This window comes from Doryrhamphus excisus, linkage group LG10, assembly GCF_037039965.1.
Source record: "Doryrhamphus excisus strain RoL-2023G ecotype Guam linkage group LG10, RoL_Dexc_Guam_v1.1, whole genome shotgun sequence".
Taxonomy (NCBI): Eukaryota; Metazoa; Chordata; class Actinopteri; order Syngnathiformes; family Syngnathidae; genus Doryrhamphus; species Doryrhamphus excisus.
The window spans coordinates 15,223,151-15,236,754 of NC_136366.1; the positions used below are offsets into that span (position 1 = coordinate 15,223,151).

At 40.5% G+C, this 13,604-nt stretch overlaps 1 long non-coding RNA gene across 1 annotated transcript; it reads left to right on the forward strand.

Moving 5' to 3' along the window:
- The first annotated feature begins 381 nt into the window (after window positions 1-381).
- Window positions 382-5,927, forward strand: LOC131113739 (uncharacterized). The gene is made up of 4 exons (XR_009121528.2): window positions 382-538; window positions 757-811; window positions 3,921-3,955; window positions 5,774-5,927. It is a non-coding gene; the product is annotated as an uncharacterized LOC131113739 (long non-coding RNA).
- Window positions 5,928-13,604: the final 7,677 nt, after the last annotated feature.

Here is a 13,604-nt window from a genome sequence, read left to right on the forward strand (position 1 = left end):
AATGATTTGAGGACAACAACAGAGAAAATGGATGGGCACACTGACAAAACTAAGGCAGAATGTACTATTAAAATCACCCACAACCTACAATATATGCAACTATTCTTATGTGTGTAAAAATACCTAAGATGTCATAAACCTTCTTATAATTTAGAATACAATAATGAATAATTCATAAAACGTATGTACAAATTTAGCCAACAACTTTTGAACGCTGTTACAGACCTAGCCTGGCCCTTTAAGAAGAACTGCATTGTGGGCAGTTGAGTGTCTTCCCTCTATGTCTGTAATGTCTGTCTCCCCCGCCCATTGTCTTATGCGTTCTGATTGGCTGTAGATAATTGTCAATCAATCTAAATCGGTCTGCCCTGCCGTGTTTCCAGTGTCAGCTTGCTAGTTTGCAGTCTTCAAATGTTTGCAAGTTTCACCCCGATAAAACAAACAATGTCAGCGAAATGTTCTGCACCCAAAACGTTGGACTTCTGGACTGCTGCAGGATGAGTACTGCAGCAATGTGTTTTAATATGAATATAACAATGTGAGTCATTTCATAATTTATTGTGCTTATCATCATAGGTTGATCATGATCATTAACAGTGAAACGAATGATTTAACTTTTTTGAGTGTTTAAACAAGAGAAATGTGGGAAGATGTTAATGTCTGTATGAGGAAAAAAGTGTTTGGCAGCCTTAAAATATATATGATAATTGTTAAAAAATAATAAGTTGGCTCCTGAGTGGATTTCACTTCATGCAGGCTAATTTGGGACCCCCTCCAGTTTTCTGTATGCAACCTGCAGTTTGGACACCCTGTTTGGTAGATACGTGGATGGTTATCATGCCCTTGTATTTGTATATCAACATATATACACCAAGATTAGCTGGTTTGTACTTTTATTTTCATTTTTTAGGCAGTTAGGATTGCAGCCTCTGGGTGTCACTGCAGGACAATGCCTGTCCTTCATTTTTAGCCTGAAGAATTCCCATTAAAAAAATGTTAGTGTATGTGTGTTTACAGCATGACATACATATACACAAATACAGTGAAGAAAATAAGTATTTGAACACCCTGCTATTTTGCTATTTCTCCCACTTAGAAATCATGGAGGGGTCTGAAATTTTCATCGTAGGTGCATGTCCACTGTGAGAGAGATAAACTAAAAAGAAAAATCCAGAAATCACAATGCATGATTTTTTAACAATTTATTTGTGTGATACAGCTGCAAATAAGTATTTGAACACCTGAGAAAATGAATGTTAATATTTGGTACAGTAGCCTTTGTTTGCTATTACAGAGGTCAAACGTTTCCTGTAGTTTTTCACCAGGTTTGCACACACTGCAGGAGGGATCTTGGCCCACTCCTCCACACAGATCTTCTCTAGATCAGTCAGGTTTCTGGGCTGTCGCTGAGAAACACGGAGTTTGAGCTCCCTCCAAAGATTTTCGATTGGGTTCAGGTCTGGAGACTGGCTGGGCCATGCTAGAACCTTGATATGCTTCTTACGGAGCCACTCCTTGGTTTTCCTGGCTGTGTGCTTCGGGTCGTTGTCGTGTTGGAAGACCCAGCCACGACCCATCTTCAATGCTCTGACAGAGGGAAGGAGGTTGTTCCCCAAAATCTCACAATACACGGCCCCAGTCATCCTCTCTTTAATGCAGTGCACTCGTCCTGTCCCATGTGCAGAAAAACACCCCCAAAGCATGATGCTACCACCCCCATGCTTCACAGTAGGGATGGTGTTCTTCGGATTGTACTCTTCATTCTTCTTCCTCCAAACACGCTTATTGGAATTATGACCAAAAAGTTCTATTTTGGTCTCATCTGACCATAAAACTTTCTCCCATGACTCCTCTGTATCATCCAAATGGTCATATGCAAACTTAAGACGGGCCTTGACATGTGCTGGTTTAAGCAGGGGAACCTTTCGTGCCATGCATGATTTCACATCATGACGTCTTAGTGTATTACCTACAGTAACCTTGGAAACGGTGGTCCCAGCTCTTTTCAGGTCATTGACCAAGTCCTGTCGTGTAGTTCTGGGCTGATTCCTCACCTTTCTTAGAATCATTGAGACCCCACGAGGTGATATCTTGCATGGGGCTCCACTCCGATTGAGATTGACCGTCATGTTTAGCTTCTTCCATTTTCTAATGATAGCTCCAACAGTGGACCTTTTTTCACCAAGCTGCTTGGTAATTGCTCCGTAGCCCTTTCCAGCCTTGTGGAGGTGTACAATTTTGTCTCTGGTGTCTTTGGACAGCTCTTTGGTCTTCGCCATGTTACAAGTTAAAGTCTTACTGATTGTATGGGGTGGACAGGTGTCTTTATGCAGCTAACGACCTCAAACAGGTGCATCTGATTCAGGATGATACATGGAGTGCAGGTGGACTTCTAATGGGCAGACTAACAGGTCTTTCAGGGTCAGAATTCTAGATGATACACAGGTGTTCAAATACTTATTTGCAGCTGTATCACACAAATAAATTGTTAAAAAATCATGCATTGTGATTTCTGGATTTTTCTTTTTAGTTTATCTCTCTCACAGTGGACATGCACCTACGATGAAAATTTCAGACCCCTCCATGATTTCTAAGTGGGAGAAATAGCAAAATAGCAGGGTGTTCAAATACTTATTTTCTTCACTGTACATATAATGAAGATTATTTATATAGAGAATTTAAATACCTAATCTATCCTTTACGCAACAGCCTCTTGGTAATGTAGCTTCTCACAGCAGTTGCGTAGTAATGAGGCATTTAAGATCTAATTACATCTCATTTTTGCTGCACATCTGAAATGTATGTATGAGATTAACCCCCCCCCCCCAAAAAAAAATTAATGGATGTGCTTCAACTCATTCCATGGAAGTAAGTTTTGCACAGCGTTTTCATAATCACACTGACGCCGTCAAAGCGATAACATTGTCTTTGTTTCTTAAAGAAAAATGTATTTCAAATGGCGCTACTGCTATAACACTGTATACTTTAGATCTCCACAATCCGCTGGGGGGATAAAAAAAATGTACACAATATCAATATGCTTCAGGAAGGGCTGTCTATTAGCGATAAATTAGCCTGACATCAAACCAAATCCCTTACTCACTGTGCATCAAAAAATAACAACACGGACTATGCTGGTATCAAAATAAATGCTTACACATTAATATACAGTACATGTATGAGGTTCATTCACAAGGCACAAGGCATGCTGGGTGACCTCCTGTCCTGTGCTCCTCAGCAAGCCTTGCAGACACTGTGACCAAGGTAGACTTAAGTAGTTTGATGAGGTCTTGTTGTTGATTCTACTAATAAATGGCCTACTTTTGGAGATTATAGCACAAAATGGCAGGTTTTCTTACAAATAAAAAAAAAACATGCTACTGTACAGCATGTTGTAATACTTTTTATTTCACTTCATGGCGACTATCGCTCAGTCTGTCTGTGTCAAATCCACATCTGTACCACATGAGAGGTCTCTCGGCATATGTAGATACTATAATGCTCTCCCTATTTACAGTTCTGTGAGGATTAAAGGGGTTTTGACTGGATCCCATTTGTGTGAACCTATTGGTGTCTCCCGCTCCAGGCTCCCTCTGATACGCTTCTGAGATTAGGCATAGGTATTACAGTAAGAGGATCGGCTTGCCTCGAAGTGAGAGCCTCATCTATACATTATAGGCAGAGAGACAGATTGAATTTTGTATAAATGGGTATCGATTTTGAAAATATGGGCCATTATTTTATTCACAAAATAATATACAGTAAGAAATCCAAACATTTTTGTATGTTTATGATGTACGTTGCGAGCGGCAACCTGTCCCACTTTGTTTGATGGTTCTTGAACGCACCATTGTGCATGTGCTAACTTTCCCCCATAGACTAATGTACTGTGTTTTTACTGTTTTTCTTTCACCTCGTAGTGTATTTGGTCCCAATTGCTGATAATATGTGGGAGGTAAGATTTGATGATGTTATTCAGTGTTAATGTGCATAACTTCATGGTAATTCATGCTTGGACGCTGCCTTATACTACACACATTCTGTTTATTGGTGAATGTTGGGTCTGTATTCATTTTCTTCTTTTAATTTTAGGATGTTCCTTTCTTAGTTTTACACAGTACATAAGAAATAAGATAAATTTGATCCCTAGACAGTCAAGAGCTGGAGACAGTCAACAGGGACCTCATATAAATCTTGAAGCAACAGGTATGAACAGCAGTGGGAAAGCTTTGGCGGTACTGCAAAGACCCTTTTAAGTTTGTCAAAGATGTGTCACAATGGGAAAAAAGGAGAACATATTAAAACTTGGGGGGACGTCGAGTACAGTCAAGGTCTGCTGTGACACAAACAGACATAAACAGATAGACATCCCACCAGTTCAGCCACCTAAATTCAATGTGGATACTAACCCTGGAAAGCATGGTGAGCATGAGAAGTATCGTCTCTGAGGCCTAATGGAGTTAGGCCTGGAATTCCCAAAATGTGGCAAAAGGCTGGTGGTGTCTTAATACCAAAGAAAACGGATTAATCAATCATTTAAAGTCAACCAGCAGTTTCAGACAATCAGCCTTCTTAACGTTGAGCAATATCCCAAGTATCACTTGCCATCTACGTTCCAATAACTAGGGCTAATATAGCTTGAACCATCATTTCATATGCAGAAAGTGTCTCAATGTTCCATGATGTCCCAGCATTATTTCATTTGAACATGCATCAGATTACAATTGAGTGCATCCCATAATCAGTTCACAGTTCCACATGTCCAAAAGGAGTAGGAAGAAGCAAAGCTTATTAAATCCTACCCCTCCATCTGGTACTTTTACAATCAGTAACTGTTACATTTGTTCACTTCCTGCTTTCCTAATATAATTTAATTTTTTATTTTTTTTATTTTTGTCACGTACCGAAGTACGAGGTGATATGAGCATCCAATGACATAATGTGTACCATAGTAAGTGTCAATATAGTGATATATATAGCACATCATGACTGGTTCAAGACTCTTCATCCTTGTATTTAGCAAACATCAACTGCTTGTATTGTTTCTTGAATTGGCTCATCGTTGTGCATTGTTTGAGGTCCTTACTCAATCCATTCCATAGTTTGATTCCACATACTGAAATGCTATGGCTTTTTAACGTAGTCCTAGCATAGAAGTGTTTCAAATGTACTTCTTCCCTGAGATCATATTTCTCCTCTCTTGTAGAGAAGTATTGGATGACATTTTATACATACATAGGTAATTGGTTGTTTTTAGCCTTATGCATTATTTTAGCTGTTTGAAGATGAACTATATCAGCAAGTTTAAGTATTTGTGATTTTAGAAATAAGGAGTAAGGATGTGAGTGAAATTAAATTATCAAAACTCAATTTCTAATAGGATAGGATAGGGCAGTGTTTTTCAATGACTTGTTCTGTACTGCACCCCCTTGGGAAGATATATTTTTTTCCCATGCACAGTCCCCCTGCCTCTCATGCCTCCCCGACCACTCCTGGGGGGGCAGCCCCACTATTTAAGAAGCACTGAGATAGGGCATTGGCAGTGATTTGAAGTTAACATTGAAAGTCTCATTTAACATGTTCAGACACTTCTCTGTGAAATCAGGGTGAAGCCCCTCATCCAGCAGAAGGGGGGGAGAGTGCCATGCCATAATTTATGACTTAAAAGGCATGCATTTTTCAGCGCACAGTGGCAGAGATGGCACTTCATGTTTACGACAATCATTTCCTTAGTGAATGATTCATGTGGATGTGGCGCTTATGAATCTTTCAGGGAACAAACAGAAACACTGACGCTCAGAGCTTTGAACGCCTTCGCCAGCTGATGCTGCAACTAACACTCACTTTGATGGACCTGAAAATGCTGTCCTGTGCTTTGAAGCCACTGGAGGAACTCGGGTGTGTGAGTTGTTTGAATGGACCAGGTTGGTCCACATTAGACAAATACAGTAGATTGGGTGGCAAAACCTTTACTCTGCCGCATCCGAACTTCCTGCTAGCTGACATTTTCCTTAGATTTTGGGTCAACATTTACAATAAAAGCCACTGTTGTAATTATTAGATTAGATTAAGCGATTGAATCCTCCCCTTCTTTCATCAATTGCCATTGTCCACTCCTAATTGAATGCTGGTTTAGGCCGTAAATGTGCCTCACAAACTTATTTAGTGGCAAAAAAAAAAACTCCGGTTCAAGCAGCGTCACAGTCCCAGAGGGACCCTTAATGACGTCTCATGTCATCTTACTAAGAAAACACTAAATTCACCACACAGCAACTGAACACACCAAAGGCACACACTAGAAATATACAAACATGTATGAAACAGGGCGGCACGACCTAGTGGTTAGTGCGCAGACCTCACAGCTAGGAGACCAGGGTTCAATTCCACCCTTGGGCATCTCTGTGTGGAGTTTGCATGTTCTCCCCGTGCATGCGTGGGTTTTCTCCGGGTACTCCGGTTTCCTCCCACATCCAAAAACATGCTAGGTTAATTGGCGACTCCAAATTGTCCATAGGTATGAATGTGAGTGTGAATGGTTGTTTGTCTATATGTGCCCTGTGATTGGCTGGCAACCAGTCCAGGGTGTACCCCGCCTCTCGCCCGAAGACAGCTGGGATAGGCTCCAGCACCCCCCGCGACCCTCATGAGGAAAAAGCGGTAGAAAATGAATGAATGAATGAATCAACAAGAAAATCAATCAATCAGTAATAAATAAATATAATAATAATAAAACGGCAAATAATAAAAACGTAAGAAACCACATATAGTTGGTGGGTAGACAAATTATTTTTTTCAGATTAAAATGAACAAAGCATTATTAGAGCCCTGTAGACATGACAAAACACGACTATAGTCACATTTATACTCTTTTTATTTACAACATATTGCGCAACTGCAGGGTCTTGAGACACATGCTAACTCGCAAACTAGAGAGCTAGCGACCTAAACGGTAGCCTTCAAGTTATTTCCTTTAAACTTAAATAGCCAAAAACTTACCACTTCCACACGGATAGGGAGGATAACTATTAACAGTTATTTAACCTTTAACATGAACATTAATCAAACGTAATAATTTTTTCTGGGTACATGATACCATACAGCATCCATATCAAACTTGCGCGGGCCGCACTAACATTAAACTTTCATATTAAGGCGGGGGCCTCAAACTTGCCACATTTGGCCCGTGGGCCGCGTGTTTGAGACCCCTGCTGTAAAGTATTCACGTATTCAAAAATTATTACTGACTCTCATTTATGATGAATGTTTTCTGTAGAATATTTTTTAAAGAAAACAAAAATCTTTTTTTCACCAAAAATCCACAAATTAACGTTGTTGCAAATGCTGAATTGCATATACGCATTGACCTATTGTACACAGTATACCGTAACTGTCATCCTCAACCGCCATCGGTGACTTTAACAACCATTCTCCATTTTGTGTGGCTGCCAGTCTCCATGACACAATCAGCTTGAAGGCGGTGGAGCATGGAAGTAAACATGGCTGACACTGAATGTGTCGAACGCTATTATTTGTTCATATTGGACGACTGGAGAGACTGGTACTGTAGCTGTCGCTCCTCAGCACAGTGCAACCGTAGCCGCCTTTAAAAATCACATTTATCTGTTGCCTGGAAGCTGTCGGCGCCTGGTGGAAATCTTTCATCTTGCCTGTGTAGTGCCCTTCAGAGGGCCCTACTGGCTGTTTGGATTTTAGCCAAGGTTACTATAGAAACACACAGAGGGAGAAGTGCTGAGGGCTGGCTCATGGTAATGAAAAAGGGCCCTACAGAAGCCCACAAAACCATTACAAAACGACACATTTTTAAACTTGTACTATTGAATTGACTTTTTAGTGACATATTGTAAATTATATATAATTTTTTAAGAGAAAATACCAAACTGTTCCCAGCAAAGTTGATCCCGGATGTGACAGATGTGGTCATGTGACAAGATTCCATCCCAGGCTGACATCAGAGCTTTGCTCAATGTGTATGTTTTGTACGTTCATCACCAAGAGGTGCATTATTCTCTTTGAGGTGAATTTCATATTCATAGCCGACACCTGCACAGATCAGAGCTGAAAAATGTAAATTACTTTGACTGGGAGAGTATGGAGGCCGGGAATGACGGCACAAATGTAAAGATGATTGCGCTAAAGTGGTGATCAAATGCATTAAATGAGAGTGTATGTTCAACTGAAGTCAACAACGCTGACTGCAAGCTGTATGCATGTTAAATACTTCCATCAAACCTGATGGAGGAAGAGCAGCAAACTGTTCATGTTATGAGCGATCCACATGGAAATGCTTTCAGGTCAATATGGCAAAGTATTTTATCATTTCAGTCTTTCATCCAGTATATGTGTGTGAATGAGAGGGACCCAAGTGGAAGAGAGAGGAGATACAAAAGGTGGAGAATTTGAAGTACTTGGGGTCAACAGTTCAGAACAATGGAGATTGTAAAAAAAAAAGGAGGTGAAGAAGTGTGTGCAGGCAGGATGGAATGATTGAGAAGAGTGATAGAAGAGTTTCAGCTAGAATGAAAGGAAAGGTATACCCGGACGCCTCCCTGGTGAGGTGTTCCGGGCATGCCCAGCCGGGAAAAGGCCCCGGGGCAGACCTAGGACACGCTGGAGGGATTATGTCTCACAGCTGGCCTGGGAACGCCTTGGTGTCCTCCCGGTGGAGCTGGAGGAGGTGGCCGGGGATCAGGAAGTCTGGGCTTCCCTACTAAGACTGCTGCCCCCGCCACCCGGACCCGGATAAACGGAGGAAAATGGATGGATGGTATACAAAACTGTGGTGAGACCAGCCATGTTGTTTGGTCTAGAGACAGTGCCACTGAGGAAAAGACAGGAAGCAGAACTGGAGGTAGCAGAGATGAGGACCCTGAGGTTCTCATTGGGAGTGACCAGGATGGATAGGATCAGGAACGAGTACATCAGAGGGGCTTTACATGTTAGAGGCCTTGGAGATAAAGTCAGAGAGGACAGACTGAGATGGTTGGGACATGTCCAGAGGAGAGATAGTGAATATATTGGTAGAAGGATGCTGCCAGGTAGGAGGCGTAGAGGAAGACCAAAGAGGAGGTTTATGGATGTAGTGAAGGAGGACAGGGTAGTTGGTGTGTCACATGGTTTCATCTGTGTCTTTGTGTTTGTTTACAGCACCACACGTAGGTGCGCCTATTACATCGTTTTCATCCACAAACAATCATAATCAAAATAGGTGTGTTGATTATGTGCATTGTTTGCTGTCTTAAGGTAATTACTGTTCTCTGTTTAGAACACACAAAAAAGCTAAAGGCGTGTTCATGTTTCATTGTGGATGAGGGGCAAAATGAGAAAAAAAGTGCAGTTTTCTTGGTTAAGTTAAATGGTAATATTTATTTTAGGGATAAAGTCTTTATTTTTGACATTTATTCATGCCTGGGTAAGCATTGTCCCCAGAGGTATGAAGTGCTTCCTCCCACGTTAAAATCCAATAGCTTAATTATGATTAAACATTGCTTACATTTGTCCCATTTACCTGCACACACTTACCGCTCATTTTAGCAAGCAGGTCCCCACTGGGAGTTGAACCCTCACCCCAGTAGTGTTAGTGCCTTGCTCTGCTGATTTGTGGCAATGCTTCAGAAAGTGGTGGTTAAAAAAAAAAAAAAAAAGAGAGAGAGAGAAGCGGTTAGACTTGAACTGATAAATCAAAATGACTTTGGTATGTTATGTAAATTTTAACCTCAGAGGGGCACTTGCACTTCCTGTTCATGTAGGTGTGTGGGTTTCGCATACACACACACACGCACACACACACACACACACTGTGGTCTGCCAGCTGAGACCCACACAATAACAATAACAACTCTGTCACCACCCTGCTTTTTTTACTTTCGTTTTATTCTTATTTATTTCCTCACATCTTCTAGTCTCTGTTCAGGTCCTGCATTTAGACACAAAATAATGAATTGTAATTTTATAATTGTAATGAGTTAATAATCACTTAGTTGTCAAATAGTAACATTGAAGTCCAGATATCCTGGTCCCAGTTCCACGAGGAGGACCCCATGGCGTAGATCCCTCCCATGGGTCTTCTCCTGGCTGGCCATGCCTGGTGCAGCTGGGAATTCTGGGTCCCATGAAAACATCATCCCCTTTATTAATTTACTTGATTTAATTTAATTAATTTAATTAATTACTAATTTTATTAGTAATTACCTATTTTTGGGGTCCCCTGGCAGTCAAGGGACTGGAATTGTCCTGACTTTTCCAATAGCACTCAGAAATAACTTGAAAATGTAATCTGTATCAGCTGATTTCAGCCTGGGATGATCGGAATTGGCAGCCACCCTGCGTCGTCCCCTGATCCCTATCCAATTGAGAACATTTGGGGACGGATGGTAGGGGAAGTTTACAAAAATGCAAATCAGTTCCAGACAGTGGATGCCCTCCATGAAGCCATCTTCACCACCCCAACCTAGCCTCCAGGAAACACTGAGGCCCATGCAGGCCCAAACCAATTTATAAACCAATACTCATTACTGAGTCCTCATAAATTACACAAATATTAATGCTTCTTTTTAATGTTTTTTGGCAAAAACATTTTTATATTGTTCCGACAGAACAATATTTAAATATTTCTGATTGCAACATCTGTCTGGAACTTATTAATTTCTTTGCTCCAGATGCAAGTTTGACTACTGTATTTCCATAATTATTCATTTAGGATGGACTTAGCATCAACAATAATTAAAAAAAAATGTTTTGTAACGCATTGACACGCTTCGCTTTACTTCTGGCGTGGCAGCTGATTTATTTTTGTTTTCTCCGAAGTTCCAGTTTCCATGCCCTTATTTTGTCACACTTCCTGTTTATGTTTTGTTCTGTTCTCGGCCGCCTTTACTTAGTTGATTAAGTGCACCTGCCACTAATTGTAGTTCCTGTTATTTAGTTCAGGCAGTGATCTGGCATTGCAGCATTGTTTTTGACATGCTTACTGTATGTTTGTTTTTGTACTACTTTTGCCAGCCTCCATCTCGGTTTTCTGTGCCTTCTGCGAGCTTCCCTGCTCTCTGTTCTGTTATAATTAAATAGCTTTACTTGCACTTTGGTCCTGTCGCCGCATCTTGAGGTCATCTCCAACACCACAGCATGCCTCATCGTAACAGAACCAGGATCACAAACAAACAGTTATTTTCCTTAGATATGAGGAAATGTGTACCAATTTTATGTCTTTCATTTCCCACACACACACACACACACACACAGACACGCACACACATGTTCATTGGAGGATGCAATGCAGAAACGTGAAGCTCCTCTCGCTTCCTCTTCAGCATGTCAGAAGCATTTTGCCGGGTGATTAAACACTGCAGTGAGCGTTCAAGCCCTGCAGTTTGCCCGGGGGCTCCGCCACGATCCTTGCACCTGCCACTCTGATCCACTGACCGGCCTCCCCTCCACCCCCTTCACACACACACACACACACACACACACAGTTATACAAACTGATATTTCGACACAAGGAAAATGAGCTGGCAATTTCATGTTCTGCCAAGGTACTAATTTTCAGCATATATGCCTTATTAGGATTTAGTTATTATGTAATGACAAATTAAAAAAATGTGAAAGGATGTTTCACAATGTAAACCAAATTCTTCATAAAAAAAAACAACAAAAATTATCTGCGACTCATATTTACACCACATAGGATGAAAGTTAATACATGAAAAAAAAATCAGCATTCACAGTCACACAACTTTCTAAAAACATTTGTAAACATATCATAAAATTATTTCTGCATCTCCTTCACCACGAGTCAGTAATAAAAGCTTAGGGAGCGATAACCAAAAACCACAATATTGTGAGGGACCACTGCAAAACTCATACACATAATTTTACATTATACAGTACTTTAGATGTGTTTGATAAGTGTGTGAGGTGTATTCACTCATTCAATCCCAGCCATATTTCATTTTTGAGGATTTTGACTGAAGACACACAGAATAATTAAGAATTGTGTTCTTAAAACTACACCAACATGATCTCTTATATTGTGCAGTTGCATCATCACCTCTTGCCTCCCATGCAAAAAATAACTATACATAATTACGTCATTTCGGCATATCGACATATACTGTTTATTAAACTATTCCATGACTTCTAATTAATGGTAATGGTTTTATTTCATTTGAACATGCATCAGATTACAATTGAGTGCATCCCATAATCAGTTCACAGTTCCACATGTCCAAAAGGAGTAGGAAGAAGCAAAGCTTATTAAATCCTACCCCTCCATCTGGTACTTTTACAATCAGTAACTGTTACATTTGTTCACTTCCTGCTTTCCATAATACAGTTTTGTTTTTTTTAATAATGCACCTCGTACCGAAGTACATTTGTTCACTTCCTGCTTTCCATAATACAAAAAAATAAAGAAAATGTTTTTTTTTGTTTTTTTTAATAATTTACCTTGTACCGAAGTACAAGGTGATATGACCATACTATGACATAATGGGTTACCATAGTAACTGTCAATATAGTGATATATATAGAACATCAAATTAAGCAAATAATATGAAACCTGTCAAAATGGGTCCGTGAAGGAAGAAAATCCATCATCTAATGCAGACTTGTTGTTGAGTCATTACATAATGTTCCGGTTGCATGCCTTTTATTTTATTGTACTTCCCGTTTTGTTTCTCCTGGGCTTCTGCTGCTTTACTTTTCTGTTCACACCTGCCGCTAATTTAGTTTTCCTTGTATTTAGTTCAGCTGTCAGAGCATTACATGTTTTTCACATGTTTCTGTCGCATGCATGTTACCTGTCCCAAACGCCTCTGCACCCCGAAGTCGTCGCCACCATGACACACTGACACATGATGCACGACCTTTATAGCCGTGTTTATCACTCAAGATACAAAATGCTAATATGATGCAGTTGTTACATACATAATACTCAATGCATGCCATCTTTACTAATGGTTGAGGGTTTGCGCTTCCTACAAGAGTGATATCTTTTATCGCCACCTGAGCTGGAGGAGTGTGAGCATGTGTCTCAGGCCCACACTACATCTGTCATATATTCTTTGTGTGTGTGTGTGTGTGTGTGTGTGTCACCATGGGTAAGCATGTGCCTACATGGTTGTATATACAATTGGTGATGGTAGAAAGGTGGTGGTATGTGCACGTAGCAGATGCCATTTGTTCTGAAGTCAGCAGCTGGATCCAAAGTTCCCAGTGGGACTGGTGTTTTGTCTACACACACACACACACACACTCAAACACATGTGTCTAGCAGATATCATGGACAAGACACCTGCAGGTAAAGTACCGGTGGGGGTGTTTATGTGTATATTAGCTATAGGCCTGAACTACTGACCATGAACATATGGAGCAGATCACCTGCATACATTGACCACATATACAGGCACACATATGTTGCGCCAAAGTTTTGCCACGTTCAGAGGAGAAAACTTTATTTTTTCCACACAATGAGCGAAAACACAGATTCAGGTAGAAAATAAAAATTGTATCTGCTCTGCTGTAGTTTACAACAGAGGTGATCAGGTTGATCAAAGTCAAATCTTAAGTAAACACGTACAAGTTAGAGT